Consider the following 18,459-nt stretch of genomic DNA (forward strand, 5'->3'; position numbering starts at 1 on the left):
AGCTTCAGCGCCGGCTACTCCCTCAGCTGTACCCAGGACTCAACCTCCCTTATCGGGTACTAGCTCTGTGGAGTCTGGTTCTTCCCACAGGGAGAAGAAGAAACACAGAGAGAGAGAGGGTCATATTTCTAAGAGGCGGGCCGAGTCTCATCCCTCAGCTCCGCCTGAAAAGATTCTGAAATCTCCTGAGAGGGTCTCCGGATCCTTGTCCTCTCGGCTCCCTTCACCTTCCTTTTCCCCGGAGCCGGAGGAGGAGGATAGATCTCCCTCGAGGTCTTCGAGGCGGCCTTCCCGGCCTGCTTCGACTACCTCTTCGCGGCCTGCCAGAAGCATCTCCGAAGCAGACATGGATCAGATGATGCGAAGATTTTTGCAGACCCAGAGGCAGATGGGGATGCTCTTGCCTCCCCCCCCCCCCTTGAGAGGGAGTGCAGCCCCCATGTTTGCCCCGATAGCTCCTTCTCCGACCCGTTATCGGGTCTCGGAGTTTTCGGATCCAGGCCCTTTCGGATCCGGGGATACGTCGGCGCCGACTATGCCTTCGAGCTTGTCGGATCCAAGCTCTCGGGGCCGAGGGTTGAGCATTGGATCCGAGGGAGTGGTTGTGTCTTCTGCGCCGATGGGGCTGAAGCGCACCACTGCCTCTGATCCAATTGCTTCGGCTCCGACCCCGATCCTTACCTCGGAGCCGAGGAGGTTACCTTCTCAGGCTGGTGATGGTGAATCTCCCTCGGCCTTTGAGGTAGAGGAGAGGGTACTGTCGAGGTCATCCAGGTCCCCGACCAGGCCTTCGGATCCGCCCGTGCACCCACTGTATCGGGGTCTGTCTTCGCTCATCCGTCCATCGGGACAGCCTGCCCAAAGCCTCCAGTTCCCAGGGAGGAACACCAACTGGTGGACGAGCCCTCTTCGGACAGCCCCGCTGAAGAGGTGCCTCAGAAGCACCAGTGCAAAAGGAGGCACCTGGACTCCCCTGAGTCCATTACCACGGATACGGATTTGGAGGATACGGAGGGTTCCCTAAGGTCACCCCCTGAAGATGTCTCATTTGGAGACATCATGGAGATGTTGCGTATAAGAGGGGGATGGTCGGCCCAAAAGCCCTCCATGGACGAGTCCGTATTTCTGGAAGCCTTTGAGGCAGGCCCATCTACCTCCTGGGTGTCCACCCCAGCTGACCCCTTGGTAGACCTAATTACCACCAGGGCTTGGAAGGAGCCCGACACCGTGGAGCCTATCCCTAGACGCCCGGATAAGGTCCTCAGCCCTCCCTCTGATAGACCTTCGTGGTCCAAAGGCGCACTAGTGGATGCTATGTTGGTGGCGGCTGCCACTAAGAAAGAACTTGCCCAAGAAAGTTCTTCGGTCCATCCGCCGGACAAGGAGTCCCGGGCTTTGGACCGTATTGGGAAGCGGATGTTTGCTTCAGCAACCTTTGCTATAAGGTTGCTGAACTACATGGCACACACTATCAGGCTACAGCGTGACTTAATTAAGGAATACGCTGCAGCCCCTCCGGAGTCCATCTCGGTCTCAGACAAAAAGGTTTTTGAGACCCGAATGGCCACTCTAAAGTCCATATCAAACACATCTATGCGGCTTCTTTCTCATGCCATGGAAGGAGCCGCTAGAGCTAGCGGAGCGGGAGTAGTTTTGCGACGGCACTCCTGACTCCGCCTCTGCGATTTCACGGATCCCTTTAAGGCGTCCTTCGCGAACGCCCCTTATGATGGTTCGGCCTTATTTGGCTCATCGGTTCGCGACACGCTAGTCCAAAGCGAGAAGGATGGGAAGACGCTGTCGGCAGTCGGAGTCCTCTTCTCAAACCCCCAAAGATCCTTCTCCAGGAATCAGAGGGGGCAAAAAAAGCTGTGGTTCCGGAAATCTCAGCAATCCCGTCCTGCTGCGGACAACTCGTCCTCTAGAGGCAGAGGAGGACAAGGTGGACGCCGGCCCAGAGGCAGAGGGGCCAGTAACCGGGTCTAGAGAACCCTTCTCGGAGGGACCCGCGCAACAGCCCTGAGGGCTTGCCCGACTGTCCCTCTCTGGAGGCAGTAGGGGGGCGACTATCAGAGCACCTATCAAGCTGGGAGTCGATTACAAACGATCGATGGGTGCTCCAGATAATATCCAGAGGTTACACAATTCCGTTCTTGCAACACCCCCCCAAGCCAAAACATCTCCCCGATGTTCCACCCCATCAAAGGGAGTCCGCAACTCAAGAAATTTCAGAGTTGCTAAGAAAAAGAGCCATCCAGCCCGTCCCCCCAGATCAGTCCGGATCGGGTTATTACTCCAGGTTCTTCTTGGTGCCAAAGAAAACGGGGGACCTCAGATTCATTCTAGACCTTTCGTCCCTGAACCTGTTCATACCCAAGGAAAAGTTCCAGATGGTCACACTCCAATCTATTCTCCCCCTTCTGCAGGAGAACGACTGGATGTGCTCGTTGGATCTCAAGGACGCGTACTACCATATACTAATGGACAGACGGTCCAGGAGATTTCTCCGCTTCCGGCTAGGAGCCAGTCATCATCAGTTCAGGGTTCTTCCATTTGGCCTAACCTCGGCCCCCAGAGTGTTTACCAAAGTCATGGCAGTGGTAGCAGCCCACCTGAGACTCCAGAGCATTCAGGTGTTCCCTTACCTGGACGATTGGCTCCTCACCACCCCCAACAAGCATCTTCTGGTTACAGCGAGAGACTACGCCCTATCTCTGTTTGCTCATTTGGGCATTTCAGTCAATTTGAAGAAGTCCTGCCTGTGCCCATCTCAAGCCCTAGATTTCATAGGGGCCAGGTTGGATACGCGAATCTCCAGAGTGGTCCTCACACCAACCAGAGTAAACAGTTTGTACCGCCAAGTCTTGGATATTCTTCAGATCCCAACCCCCCCCAGCAGAATTAGTCCTGAGGGCGTTAGGATCTATGTCGGCGGCAATCGGCCTTTCTCTCCATGCCCGTCTGCGGATGTGTGTATTACAGTGGACTCTCCAGGTCCAATGGTCTCTGTTGACCCATCCTTTGGACATGCCAATTCCCCTGAGCAGGGCATGCAGGGGCTCCCTACTTTGGTGGCTGCAGGCAGAAGATCTCAAAGAAGGGAGACCCTTTGTGATTCTCCCAGTCGAAGCCACGTTGACCACGGACGCTTCCTGCCTCGGGTGGTGTGGGCATTATGCAGGGAAGTCAGTCAAAGGAACGTCTCCTCTAGAGACTGCATTGCATATCAATGTCCTAGAGATGAGGGCAGTGCTATTGGTGTTGCAAGCTCTCCATCACCTTCTACCTCTGGGGACTATTGCAATCCACACGGACAACATGTCCATGGTATGGTACATCAACAAACAGGGAGGGACCAGGTCTTACCCCCTGTGTCGAGAAGCCATGAGAGTGTGGGAATGGGCGATTTCCACCAACCGCTTTCTGATAGCAGTGCACATTCCGGGACGGACCAACATATTAGCAGACAGCCTAAGTCGGGTGTTTCTCAGCCCTTACGAGTGGTCTCTGAATCCCTCTGTCGCGAAACAGATGTTCCACAAATGGGGTCAACCTCACTGCGACCTTTTTGCTTCTCCCCTCAACGCAAAATGCAGTGAGTACTTCGCGATAGTTCCCCCCAAAGGGGAATCTCCCAGGGACGCCCTGGTTCATGCTTGGCCGCCCGGTCTTCTTTATGCATATCCTCCTCTTCCTCTGATGATGAAATTCATTCAGAAAGTCTGTCGGTTGGGAAGCAAAGTGATTCTCATTGCCCCATTCTGGCCTCGACAAATCTGGTTCCCCTTTCTACAGTCTCACAGTGTGGCTCACCCTTGGATTCTGGATCCCAAACCAGACCTAATCTCGCATCCAACGAGATGCCACACTCCAAACCTGGTCAGCCTCCGGCTCACAGCCTGGCTGATCCAGTTCCATTAATGGCAAGGACTCCCGGTATCTCTTCCCCAGTCAAGGCTATTCTCGTGGCAGCTCATAAGCCATCCACCAGAAAACTCTACAACAGTAAATGGAAACGCTTTTCCATCTGGGCAAAGGATAAGGGATTAGACCCCTTTACGGTTCCTATTCCCAACATTCTGGACTTTCTATCCCTCCTTTTTGAGCAGGGAGCTAGCGTCCACCATTAAAGTTCAACTTGCTGCCATCTCCCATTATCATGTAGGAGATGGCATAAGTTCTTTGGCTTCAGTTAAAATATGCAAAGCCTTTCTAAAAGGCGTGTTCCTCTTAAAGCCTCCCATTAAACCGGCTATGCCTCCATGGGATCTTACCCTGGTATTACAAGCATTAACGGGACCACCTTTCGAACCTGCGGCCTCTGCCATTAAAGTTCTTATCTTGGAAGACAGCCTTCTTGGTAGCAATTACCAAGCGGGTATCAGAGCTACAAGCCTTGTGCATTAAGTATCCATACCTTATTTTTCACAAAGATAGGGTTGCCCTCAGGACTAATCCTTCTTTTCTTCCTAAGGTAGCCACAGAATCTAACATTAATCAATCTATTAACTTCCCTGTTTTCTTTCCTAGCTTCCAAAACAAAGGTGAATACACATTGCACAAATTGGATGTACACAGGCAACTGCGTTTTTACTTGCACAGGACTAAAGATTTCCGCAAGTCAGACCAGTTGTTTGTTTCTTATGCTAAATCAGCCATGGGCAAACCAATTTCTAAGGTGACAGTAGCGAATTGGATTTCTCAATGTATCAGACAGGCATACATTTCAATTGGGAGACCAGCTCCGGTTGCCATCCGGGCACACTCTACCAGGTCTGTGGCTACCTCAACAGCGTTTTGGTCTAGAGTTCCAGTTGACAATATTTGTTCAGTGGCTACCTGGTCCTCTTCCCATACGTTCATTTCTCATTACAAACTGGACATGATCTCCAGAAGTAGGGCTTCCTTTGGCTCCACGGTGCTTCGGAATATCCTTCCATAGGGTCCACCCAGGGCCTTTAGGTAAGCTGGGGACTCTGTCCCACAGGTTGCAGATCAAATGAAGTAACTACTTCAGATATAGAAGTTATGTACTCACCATAACGTTCCATCTGAGTAGATACTTCATTTGTCTGCAACCGACCCCCCCCCTGCCATCCCCCGAACCTCGGTAAAATATTGTCCTGTGGAGAATTCTCTCAGTCTTTAGCTTATAGGGCAAAATAACCGATCTGAGGTAATGTGGTTGGTAGCAAGGTATTATGGGTAGGGGGGAGGAGCTAGGAGCTCGGATCTTGAAGCTTGGAAAGCTGCCGGTCGGATCCGAGGTCGGATCCGAATCCCACAGGTTGCAGACAAATTAAGTATCTACTCAGATGGAACGTTGTGGTGAGTACATAACTTCTATTTTTCTCTGATGACCAGGATTTGCTCTTATCAACCTTTAAGGATTCTGATGCAGAGGACTCCATTCCCTCTGCTTCCCCTCCAGAGGATTTCTCTTTTGGTGAAACCTTGCATACTGTTAAAGAGCATTTCTGCTGGGAATGCCAGGATTACTCTGACTCTAAAAAGAGGCTTAGGGAATTCGTACTCCTACCACAACACAGGCCTTTAGCTCTCCCTCCTGTACTGGACATTGTAGATGATGCCTTCTTGGAATCTAGTCTGGCCCCTGACACTTTATCTCCAGCTCTCAGAAAACCTGACAGGTATTACAGGGTACCTGACTCTCACAAGTTCCTTTTTAAGAATCCTACTGCGGATCCTGAGACCATTTCACAGGAACCCAAGGGCATTAGGGCTACTACTGCCAAAAACCCTATCCCTCTGATAGAGATTCCAGGGCCCTGGATAGATGGGGTAAGAAGGTGTACACTTCTGCAACTTTGGCCATTAGGGCCTAAAACTGCCAGTTTCATATGTTAAAGTATCAGCAGCATATTATTGGATTGCTTAAACAGAAAATGATGTTGATTTCTGACTGTGCTGAAAATAAAGAATTACAGGATTTAATGCATTCTGCTGAACAAGTTGGAAAACATACTTTGCGATGTGGTTTTGATTCATTAGAGGTATCTTACAGGGCTGCTGTCACTGGGTCTGTACTTAGAAGGCATGTTTGGCTTAAGGAGCAATCTTTGCCAGATCATGTTAAAGCTAAATTACTGGATGCTTCCTTAAACCAAGACCGCCTGTTTAGCAACAAAGCAGAAGTTCTTAAAAAAAATGGAGGAAAAAGCTAAATCTATGCAAACCGTTAAAGATTTCCTGCAAGTACAGCCTCCCAGATTTAGTAGGTATTGGCCTTCTAAGAATTGGTCCTTTCCTGCCTCTTCCAGGCCTTCTCGGTCCAAACCCAGAACCAGAAGAACACCTAGGCTTCAGTCCCAAGGTATTCGCAGGCCTAAGCAGTGGGGGGCTCCCACTTCCAAAGCTGGTAGTAGTAAGACACCTCCCTATGGTAAACTGTCACAATGACTTAACTTTAAACCTTCCAAGCCCTGCTCAACTGACTGTTCCTTCAGGGGGAAAGATCGCCCTGCATGCAAAAAACTGGGAACTCATTACCCAAAACAAATGGGTTTTAAATATAGTTTCCCAAGGATACAGATTCCACTCTTTACCCAACCCTAAACTGTTGGCCATTCCTCCCCCCAAATCAGTGGGCAGAGGCTCAAAAGCAGGTTCTCTTTCTTCTAAGCATCAGGGCTATTCAACCTGTCCCAGAAGAAGAATGGGGGCAAGGTTTCTACTCAAGACTATTTCTGGTACCCAGAAAAGATGATTCCTGGCATCCTATCCTGGACCTGTCTATCCTAAGCACTTTTTTGGTAATCCCAAGATTCAAAATGCTAAATTCTTCATCAGCTGCTTCCCATGCTAGGCAAAAATGCCTGGTTGGCAACACTGGATTTAAAGGAAGCCTTACCTGCACATCCCAATAATGGAATCTTGCAGAAGATACCTATGCTTCAGAGCAGGCTTCATGCCCTATCAGATCTCCGCACTGCCCTTTGGCTTATCTACTGTGCCCAGGGTTTTCATAAAATGCCTAGCTCCAGTCATTGCATTTTGCAGGCAAAGAAATATTCAAATATACCCATACCTGGACGACTGTCTAATTCAGGCAGAAAGCCAGGACATACTATTAAATCATCTGGCATTTGTAAAGAATTTACTAACTTCTCTGGGCTACACCATAAACGAAAAGAAATCCCATCTAGTACCCTGCCAACAAATTGTATTCCTGGGAGCAAGCTTGAATACAACTTCCCAGATGGCTACCTCACGCCAGAGAAACAGGTTCATTTGACAGCCTACTACTGGCCACTATGACCCAGCTATCTGCAAGGAAAATACTGCAAGCCTTCAAGGTTCATGGCCTCTTGCATTCTCCTAATTCCATATGCAAGACTGCATATGAGGAAACTACGATGGTATCTAAAAAGCCTATGGTGTCAACATTATCAGGACCTAGAATCAATGATTCCTGTCATACCTTGTTTAAAGATAGTTCCTTTGGTGGGCAGAGGCCTGCCACCAAAACAAGGAACTGCCATTCACTCTACCCCCTGCCGCCCAAACCCTAATAGACTCATCAGACTGTGCATGGGGGGGGGCTCACTTGGTAGGGCAGTGCATTCAGGGCAAATAGAACCAGAGTCAAATGCACCAGCATATCAGTCAAAAAGAAATGTTAGTTGTACAGAATGCTCTGACAACCTTCAAGGACCACATTCTTCCAGGGCAATTATTGGTAAAGACGGACAACAACACTGTTGTGTGTTACATAAACAAGCAGGGGGGAACCCATTCATACCCTCTCTGCAGAATAGCCATGGCTCTGTGGAACACAGCCTTGAGCTACCAAGTGCACCTACAAGCTCAATTCCTGCCAGACGAGCTAAATACACTGGCAGATGACTTGAGCAGAAATCTCATAGACCCACACAAGTGGAAATTGTAACCAAAGATATTCAACGTGTTGAGAAACAAATGGGGGAGCCCAGAGATAGACCTGTTTGCTTCCCCTCAGAACTACCAATTGGACAAATTCTGCACAAGAACTCCCCACAGACAAGCTGGCAAAGTGGATGCCCTGTTCACCTGGAAAGACCTATCAGTTTATGCCTTTCCCCCTCCGCCTCTCCTCTCCAAGGTGCTACTAAACATCAAACAGGACAAACCAAGGACAATACTGATTGCACAAGACTAGCCACGCCAACACTGGTACCCCCTCTTGCGCAGTGTGTCACTGCGGGAACCATGTCACCTGCCTCAGACCTGTGCCCTGCTGTCCCAGCAGGAGGGCCAGATTCTGCACCCACAGCTTCAAACCCTGAACCTTGCAGCCTGGCTAATTACCTGATCTCCGTTACCGTCCCTCAGTAAGCAAGTGATGGATGTCATTCTGGAGGCAAGGAGGGCCTAGTACTAGAAAATCCTATGCTGAAAAATGGAAAAGATTCTGTTCCTGGAGCCAAACTCAGGGGATTGTCACAACAGTGCCCAATTTACCGCATATTCTTCAGTACTTAACTGAAATGCTTCACAAGGGCCTTTCCTTTTTTTCCATTAAAATTCATGCATCGGCCATTTCAGTACATTATAACACTGTACCACCCCTCTTCTCTCATCCACTGCTGAAGCAATTCCTCAGAGGGGCCAAAAATTTAAGACCACCCAGGAGAGCCCCTACTCCAGCCTGGGACCTTAACTTTGTATTGGAAAAGCTCACTCTACCTTTGAGCCAGCTGCAAGTGCAGAGTTGAAATTCCTTTCTTGGAGAACAGCCTTCCTTCTAGCCATCACTTCAGCAAGAAGGGTGTCTGAATTACAGGCCCTCATGGCAGTGGAGCCTTTCATCATCTTTCATGCAGACAGGGTGTCCCTCAGGACCAATCCTTCCTTTATGCCCAAGGTGGTATCCAGTGTGGCCCATAATCAGTCCATTCATTTGCCAACCTTCTTTTCTAATCCGCAGAGCAAAGGGGAATGAATTACTGCACTCCTTGGACGTGCACAAACAACTTAGATTTTACTTTGACAGGACTAAGCCTCTCAGGAAGTCTGAACAGCTGCTGATTGCGTTCGCTACAGGGGCAGAGGAGAAGGCCATTTCAAAGCAAACCATTTCTAAGTGGATATGCCATTGCATTCATTTCTGCTATAATCACCATGAAAAACCTACCCCACAGGGGATAAGACCTCATTCCACCGTGACTACATCTACCTCTACAGCCTTTCTCAGAGGTGTCCCCACCAGGGGACATACTAGAAGCTGCTACCCGGAGTTCTGTACATACCTTCACCAAGCATTACCACTTGCCAATTTTCTCTAAATCCAGAGCTGGCTTTGCCACTGAAGTCTTGCAGGGCCTTATAGCTGGTCCTAATGCTATCTAATTACCTCCTCTTATCCATAGCTTTGGGAATCTACCCAAATGTGAAGACTTTAACAGTGAAACATGAAGAACATAGTACAGTTGTGTACTCTTAACATAGATGTTTGAGTGTATTCACTGTTGCAGTCCTGGTTACCCTCCCTCCAGCCCCCTGACTTCTTTTGAGTATACTTCTATTTTGTTTACTATGCTTAAAAGCTTTCTGGTGTATTTGCTTTTTGTTGGAGGTGTAACCTGGTATAAAATTGTTTCCCATTATGGGGGCACCTGTCATCTGGGGCAAGAAAAACTGATGTAATGGCGTTGGCTTCATGCTTTATACCCTTGACTACTGGACGTCATGGAAGATGAGACAGCAACCAACGCAGGACCCAAGACTTTGATAATCAGGCCGACTGAGGGCTACCTGCAAGCAGATATCCCAAATGTGATGACTGCAACAGTGAATACACACTCGAACATCTACATTATGGTAAGTGTACACAACTGTACTTTTTTGAAAGGGGTAATTACTCCTGAACCTCCTTGTGTGTGTGTGTGGTGGGGGGGTGGGCTGTGACATTCCACCCTTTAAGTATACCCAACCCTGTGTTGACAGTACAGTGGGAGAAAATGAAACCACTGAAGTACTCTGCCAGCTAACACAATACAGCAGCATGTGGTTTTGACAAACTGCTATCTAAATAAGTCACAAAAAGCTAGTCAGAGTGTAGGTTTTCCCTTTTACAATTCAGTGCCATTTGTGTAGTTTTGGTCTTTTTTTCTGATTTTATGAGTAATGAGAATTGTATATTTAGTATTTTTTCTTAATTGACAGATCGCTAGCAATCTGAAGGATATGAACAGGCACTGCCTGGCTGACTTAATATTATCACATACAGACTTTATAGTCATATATTATGTGATACAGGAATACAAAAAGAACCTCGTGCTGCCCCTCAAAGTAGAATGATTCTTCACAATGTGACATGAGACGTCCATGACCACTGTCACTATTTCACCCCCCAAAACAAAGGTAAAGGTAGCATTTCCTTGGTGATGACTTGTTTTAATTTAGGTGAAACACCAGAGGAATCTTCGTCTTTTCCCTGACTTGTGCCGGTAATTTCAAAACATGGGCCGAGTGTTTCATTGCCAACTGTCTTTGGCTGAATAAATAGTGGAAGGTTGCTGAAGTAATGTATGGCAGCATCTGCCACTGGCTGCTTTGATTTGGGGATAGGCATGGAGAATTCAGTATGGTAATTTGGGGTGTGATTGATTTAGAAATCTTGTTGGAAGATGCGTAGGCCCCACTGCATGGGGGCACTCTTCTGGAAGGTGTTCATGCTCATGTGTAACAGTGAATTCCATTTGCTCACTGGTGATCGAGATCAGTGGATATGCTGACCTGGTAATATTAAAACATGTGAACAGGATAATTTGCTCATTGTAAGGTTAGTGACTGGTGGTAGTCGATGATGCTGTGGCCTAGATGTTATAACCTTTTTAGGAATCTCTTAGATTGCAGCAACTGCCGTAAGAAGGAAGTAACTGCTGTTGGTATAGAAGCTGGTACCCGAGCCCATGACATTTCTATTCTGCACCAGGATCGAAGACATAAATACTGTGAAAAAGCCATTGGTACGGGTAGCTAGCCTACAGTATCTGAAAAAGTACACTTTGGAAGGTGTAGTAGTGGAGGGAAGAACCCAAGAAGATGTGGGGAAAGTGGTTATAGACAGGTGTCATAAAAGCTTTGTTTTCAGGGTTACATATTCAGAAGAAATGTGCCTGCTTAATTAGAGTTTTGTCATGCGTTTGAAGTGAACCTTTTTCTCCTGACTTATAACAACTGAAAGAAATAAAGCCAGGAATCACATCACCCTTATACTAGCTTGACTGGCCATTTGGTTCATCTAACCAAGGATAAGGATGCTTTCTTGATGCCTGCCATGGGAGGATACCAATCACAACCAACTGGGTGGAGATCTTGGAGCAAATCCAAGATATATTGGATGGATAGCATCTCTTAGCTAGTCAGAAGTGTCTGGGGGTCTTTTAAAATGACTTGCGTACTGTTGTAGGAGCTAGGAAAACCAGCACCCTGCTTCCACTGACACTTAGCAGGACAGATGGTTTAGAAAAGGAGTGAATAAAAAGTCAGTAGGGATCTTATTTTAAAATTTAAAAAAAGGTTGCTACCCAGCGGACACTTTAGGTGTAGCTTTTTCATTAGTACTTCAACTGTGCTAATAAATTTAATCCACATATTTCCATTAAAATGAATGGGAATTACAACCCAGAAGTGTGACATTGTGGTGATACCATGGCTTCAAAAACATAGCATAATAAACCATGGCTTAGCCATTCATTGTCTTATTAACTTGGGGGGGGGGGGGGTAAACATTTGAGATCTGTTGCTCAGAACAGCTGATTTCACTGCTTTCATCATTATCTCAAGTCATTTTACTGGAGGCGTCCATAGGAGCAGGTGTTCTAATCTTCCGGACAGCATTGCTTTGCAGATGTGTTTATTGTATTCCTATAGTATCATTCAATTTGCTTTAATTTGAGTATATTCCTTAAGCGCACTCTACAAAAATGAACAAAATGCAAATGACAATGTTAAACAGTGAGGTACTGTCAAAGTGATAAGCATACTATGGAAAAATAAAACTGCACAGTAAAATGAAAAATACATGCGCATAAAGATTGCAAAGTAACATTCTGTAACAATATCCTAACTTGTGACAAATTCACTCTGTGGTCTTCTGCATAGCAAAACATCAGTTTAGTAAAATTTAATAAATCTAAACTGTTGAGTAATGCACTAAGTTAAATAGCTGGAACTAAGTGCAGAAACTAAATCATAGGAGGTTACTAGGCTAACAGCCCCAGCACCCTTACAAGCCTAGCCAAGTTCGACCCATATTCCCAAGGGTGTCTGGTTCAAGAAGGCAATAATAATATCAGCACCTATTGCCCCAGATACAAGTGGAACTCCCTTGGTAAATTTCCAGTTATCCACCCAGTTGTCCAAATTATGCTTAAATAGCCTTATTGAGGAACTTTGTTTAACATGAATAGGAAGATTGTTCCAGTGGTGGGGCAACCTCTGTGAGACAAGTCTCTCTCTCCAGCAAGTTCTGTTGATGTCACATACCCTGGTTAAGGCCCTTTGAGTGGAGTGACCCATGTATCATTTGACTTACTAATGTGCAGCATTTCCATTAAAGCTGGGTAAGAGATTACTCTGTATGCAAGACACAGGTTGCCTCTGAGCAGTCTGTACAACACAGAGTAAAGTAACAGTGATTCCAGTCTTTCTGCATGAGGCAGATCTTGAAGACCACAAATTTTCTTTGTAAGGACCCTTTGTGGTCTCTCCAATTGCTGCAGGTGTTTGGAAAGGAACATACCAAAGGGACCATTGTACTCTATTATTGGCCTGATGAGCGAAGAGTACAGGGGTGTTATAACCTCTTTCTGCTGGCATTGGCCTTACTTATGAGATGAGCAGTATAAACTGCCCTTCCTATCATTGTGGAGACATGGTTTTCGAAGTTAAGGTTGCTGTCGACCTGTGTGCACAGATCTCTCATCAAGGTATGCTAATGATGTGGTAGTTTGCAGGAACATCACCGTTGCTGAAGGGGGGTGGTAATGTGTCATTAGTCTGTGTAAGACCTTCTTGAAGGATGTTGATATTGCTAGGGGTTTTGTTAGCCACAGTCCATTAGTTTTAGCCTCTACTTTGCAGAAGTAGATTCTGAACAGTAAGAGTCCCAGAACTGATCCCTGTGGAACACCACTTGTTATGCATCAGCTGGAGGAGGTGGAGTCCCCTATTTTGACCATATTAGTTCTGTCAGTGAACCAGTTTGCAGCCCACCTGACAATATATGGGTTGATACCCAGATCTGTGAGTTCATCAGTGGTGCCCAAGTGGAGGATTGTGTCAAAGGCCTTGGCTTGAGTTTAGGCTGTATGCACAGATTTGCCCTTGTCCTTTGGTAACTGTCTCAAAAAAGTCCACCAAGCTTAACAGGCATGATCTCACCTTGACAAAGCCAAACTGGGTGGGATCAAGCAGTTGGCGATTTCATGTATCTTTGTTAATAAGGTCCATGATGATTCATTCCATGGCCTTCCAGATAAGGCTGGTCAGGCTAATGAGTCTATAATTTCCCGGGGTTTGTGAATGCATCTGGTTTGTACAAGGGATGGGTAGTTGTTTTACACTCCAGACTCCAAATCTGACTTCAAACCAGTGGCAAGTGGAGTACCACAGGGTTCAGTCCTGGGACCTCTCCTGTTTGGTATCTACTTCTCTGAGGTACAGGCTAACTGTTTGCAGATTACTGCAAACTAGGAGCCATAGTAGAGTCCCCAAATGATGTGGACATCCTACAGAAGGGCCTTACTGAGACAGATACCTGGTGTCAGAGCCATGGCTTCAAGCTCAATGCCAAAAAGTGCATTGTCATCCCCTGTGGTAAAAACTCTGTACCAATGAACAACCACATAGGCGGCAGTCTACTTAACGCTGAATGTGTGATGACACATTGGGATCCAGGTGGACAGTTATCTTTCCTTTGATAATCACATCGCCACAGTAGTCAGGAAATCCTTATATGTGGCACACCTCATCACAAAAGGGTTCCCATCCAGGAAAAAAAGAGGTCATTGTTTTCCTCTACTCGACACTCATTAGACCCATTATAGAGTACAACACCCCTTTTGGAATGTACCTCACAAGACATCAGCAGCTGGAAAGGCCACAGAAGTATATCACAAAGAGGATTACTGGCCTCAAACAGATGCCTTACACTGACAGTCTCAAAAAAAACTCCATATGTACTCCGTAGCATATTGCCTACTCCAAGGTGATCTCTGCCTAACATATAAAGCTATTTCAAACCCAGAGCTGTTGGGCATGCTACACCTAAAGAAATCCCAATCCCTCTGCACTACACTCTCTAGGGACCTAAACCTTGTCACCACAATAAACAGCACATGCTAGAGGGATAGATTCCTGTCTCAGTCTTTCCATACTCTGGAACAAGCTACGCATCTATGTCGAGCAAAGTTCCTCATTAGCACTCTTCAAGAAAAATCTTGAGTGGATGGGAAATGGGAAATACACCCCAGGGATCACTTCTGTGGCTCTGTTCAACAGGGACATAGGAAAATAACTTTCTTGGGTGGTGTAAGCCAGGGAACCTTGTTGGCTAGGTTTACTTAGGCCCTTGGCTGATAGCATAGTACCTACCTATGAAACTATGAACTTTACTGGGATGAAGCCATTACTTAGGCTGTGATTGAAAACTGTGAACAGTGATGATGCTAATTCCTGTTTTAACCCATGTAAAACACAGCCCAGGATGTTTTCTGGTCCCATAGAGGCTGTATTTTGGCTTTGGAGAGTGTGTTTGACACGTTCTATGGAGATGCTAGGTGGGGGACAGGTGTTAGGGACGCTTTGGGGGTATGTGTGGCGGGGACAGGGGAGTGAGGTTTTCACTGAACCTTTCAGTCAGCAGGATTTGCTATATCCACAGGCTTCTGTATATGTAATACCATTAACTGAATTCAGCGTAAACCAGGGCCTTACCTTTGAGATTATGAATGTAACTAAAGAATGCCTTGTGGTTATCCTTAGTTAGGAAAGCTAATTTGGATTTATAAGTTAGCTTTGGAGGACTTCACTAGGAGTCTTGCTTGCTTGCTTAAGTTGAGAAGGGAGTTGTGATGATATGATTGCCTGCTATGCCAGGAGAAGGGCATGGATGTGTAGTATATGCCATGTTTAATAATGTATTTGTAAAGCTGTTTGTGTTAAAAAAAAAAAAAAAAAAAAAAAAAAAAAGTATCAACAGTGTGTCTTGCTGGACAGAAAAAGAAATATACATGCATTATTGTAACTGTTTAAATACATATGTTTTAACAGAGGATACTGGAAGAGAAGAGATTAATCTCAAACTTTAAAAACAGTAAGACATTAAAGTACTGGGCCAAGGCCATAAAGGTGTTCTCATAGTTCTGAATGAAGCCAGATACTTGTGTGTAAGAAGTATGGTTTATTAGCTCCTGTGGGAAGAGTGAAGTTTTTTATGGTTTTATTACTTCCAGGAGCTGCAGCAGATCTTCGCAAGTCTCTGTGTGTGTGTATTATTGACACATAGGTGCTAAATCCTGGCAGTTTCTAGCAGTGGGGGGGGGGGGGTTGCATGGGAACCGGAAGTCAGATGACCATATTATGTGATGTCATTCTGGAATCCATCACTAAAATAATGTTTAATACCAAATGAGACTGAAGTCTCAGGGCAGTCTGTTTTAGGAACCTGATTTCAAAGAAAAACTCTCCTACTTTGTCTTGCCTTGCTCCAGTAAGTGACCAGGGAATAGTAACTTGAGACATCAGTCAGGAAAATATAGTGAGATTAGTTAAGTATTGTTTTTCTGTAACTGTGTGAACTTGTCCTCTTGTGTTATTTTTAATATTTCCTGTGATTGAAACTGTCAAATTTATTGTAAATGGAAATTTAGTATTTTTATGTTCTTTTATTATTAAATATATTTAAACATTTCATTGTGGATGGCCCTTTAGAGAATATTTTAACCTTTGAGAGTACTTGTATCTGTTTGGTGACTGTGTGGCCACTCCTGAAAGCCTTACTGCATTGGTCAAACTACTGTTCGTATTCATATTAATTTCACTCTGTATAATTGGGTACCCTTCCAAGCAAGAGCCTTAGAGTAGCTGGCATGGGAGCGTCTGGTGGCAGTAACTACCTTACTGTCTGGGCAGAAGAGGGCATAGCAAGTAAACCTGTCAGCCTTTCCCAAGTGCGTGTGCGTGCATGAGTGTACGTCAGCTACTTGGATCAGGGTTTCACAGAGAGAGTGGTGGAGGACTTGGCTTGGACACTAGACTAAGTACTTAACTGTGACTTGGGGGGGGGGTGACCCTGGTCTGGGCTGGGCTGTGCATTCCCTGTGTGCTGTGAAGGGAAATTGTGCTTGATGCAGAAAGCTACATCTGGAAGTATTGGGTATATCCATGTTTTGTTCTGAGTGTCAGAGTTGAGGATTCAGGCTCCTTGATTACTTGCCCAGAGAGGTAAAGTCACAGGAGTGTTTTCAGTTTTGAGACTGTTCCTTCCTACTCTTAGACAGCAGTTTATTTCTCCTGTCGTATAGCCTATTAATGGCAGTTGTCCACCAGGCAAGTTTGTTTTTCCTTGAGTTGTCTTCCACAGGACTTGACAAAGCTAATTGCAAGTAATCTCCTGGTGAAAATTCTGTCAAAAGCTGTGACTACCCAAATCCAAGCTGAATAGTATACTGCCCAGAAATTCAGAAAAACAAGGACTGCAGTTCCTGTAACAGGTGGTCCCTTAAAGACGCCAAAGTAGTCCCAAAACACTTAGTCACATCACTGAAATAAACAGAACTCTCAGGAAGTATACACTACATGGCTGAAATATATTTCTTTCTTTATTGACATATGATTACCAAAAAAGTCCAACTGGATAGAAGCCCATTTTTAGCAAAGGTCTGAGGAGAAAGCTCCAAATTACTACAGAACAATTTAAGAACAATAACTTTACAATCTTCAAAAATATAACAAAAACATCTACAGTTCAATTAATTACAACAAATTAGACATAATATAAAAACCCTGGTCAAGAATTTATACAAGGTATGTGATCATGTAATATTTAGAGAAATTTTAGACAGTTTGTAAATTAGATTAATAAAAATAGGAATTGCGATAAGAAGTTAGGGAAAAACAGGCTAAGTCAGGGACGAGAATTAGATAGTAGTGAAGAAAGTGAAGAAGGGGAAAGTATGGAGGTATAAGGAGGTGCTTGTTCACATTTAGGGATATAATTTATCCTGGTTTTCAGCAAAAACAGAACCAGATTTCAGCTAGGAAGTCTTTCAGAGTAGATGTGAAAGATGGGAGGGAGGGTATAGACTTGACTAATACAGAGAATTTCTGGGCCTTGGCAACCTTTTACTATGGACAATGACCAGCAGATTTTCTAGATTTGTAGAGAGAAGAGATTTTGGTCACTAGATCTCAATGACCAATTTGGAACATATTTGTGCATAATGTTTTTTAGTGCTGAACAGGCACGTGGATGCTGGATAATTTTATAGGTGGTAAGAAATTGTGTACATGTTAGTTGATGCGGTAGTTCTAACCAATTTAGGCTTTTCACTGCTATACAGTGGTGGGTCCTGAAAGGGATATGTGCTGCAAATTTAGCAACTTTTGTTACAGCATTGGTCAAGTTTTATTTTTGTGAAGCCTGGAGGTTAATAAGGATGAGAGCCCATAAAGAAGAGTGGGGAGGAGATAAGTAGTGGCAAGTATAGTTGCATCAGTGACAGAGTTTTTGGCTCTTTAAAGTATTCCTAGTTTTTGATGAGGTTTCCTTATGCAATTTTGTATTTGCAGGTTGAATGTAAGATTATCATCCACTGTTACCCTGATAGTTTACTATGAGAAGTGACTTCAGTGGTTGTATTATCGAGAGAGGAGTGCAAATTTTGTTGTTTTATGAGACAGATTGGGGGGAAAAAAGTAGCAGTTTGGTCTTTTTTGGGTTGAGCATGAGTTATCAGTTATGAAACTGTTTCAGTGGCTGTTAGCTTCCTGGGTAATTTTATGGAGGTATACCATGTTGTCAGATGTGCAAATAAGAGTGGAATTGTCTGCTTATTGTGTTAGGGTGGCCTGTTGAGTGGAAGTATAGAGGGTGTTAATGAAAATGTTACAGAAGGAGGGGACCAAGGATAGAGCCTTGTGGTACACCATTGGTGACTGGGAGGTAAGGAGAGAGCGTAGATTGACATTTAACTGACATGCATATTGGACAGGTAGCTTTTGAACCACAGAAGGCTGGGCTGCAAGAGACCTAATGAGGATATTTGAAGTAGAAGTTTGCTGTAACAAAGTGCGTTGAAGGCTTTAGATCTAGAAATAAGGTTGAGACTAGTTTGCTATTATCTCTAGCTTTATTGACAGTATCTATGTAGGTTAGAGGGGCAGAGCTAGTACTATGGGAAGGGTGGAAGCTATGTTGTGCAGGGGATAGGAATTCTTCCTGCAGGATAC

General features: G+C 45.3%; 1 protein-coding gene across 2 annotated transcripts in view; it reads left to right on the forward strand.

Annotated features, from left to right (window-relative positions):
- Positions 1 to 18,459, forward strand: part of CD151 (CD151 molecule (Raph blood group)) — a 598,783-nt gene that overhangs the window by 507,342 nt on the left and 72,982 nt on the right. The window lies entirely within an intron of this gene.

The sequence above is a fragment of the Protopterus annectens genome, chromosome 9.part0 (genome assembly GCF_019279795.1).
Source record: "Protopterus annectens isolate FY-2018-M chromosome 9.part0, PAN1.0, whole genome shotgun sequence".
NCBI lineage: Eukaryota > Metazoa > Chordata > Ceratodontiformes > Protopteridae > Protopterus > Protopterus annectens.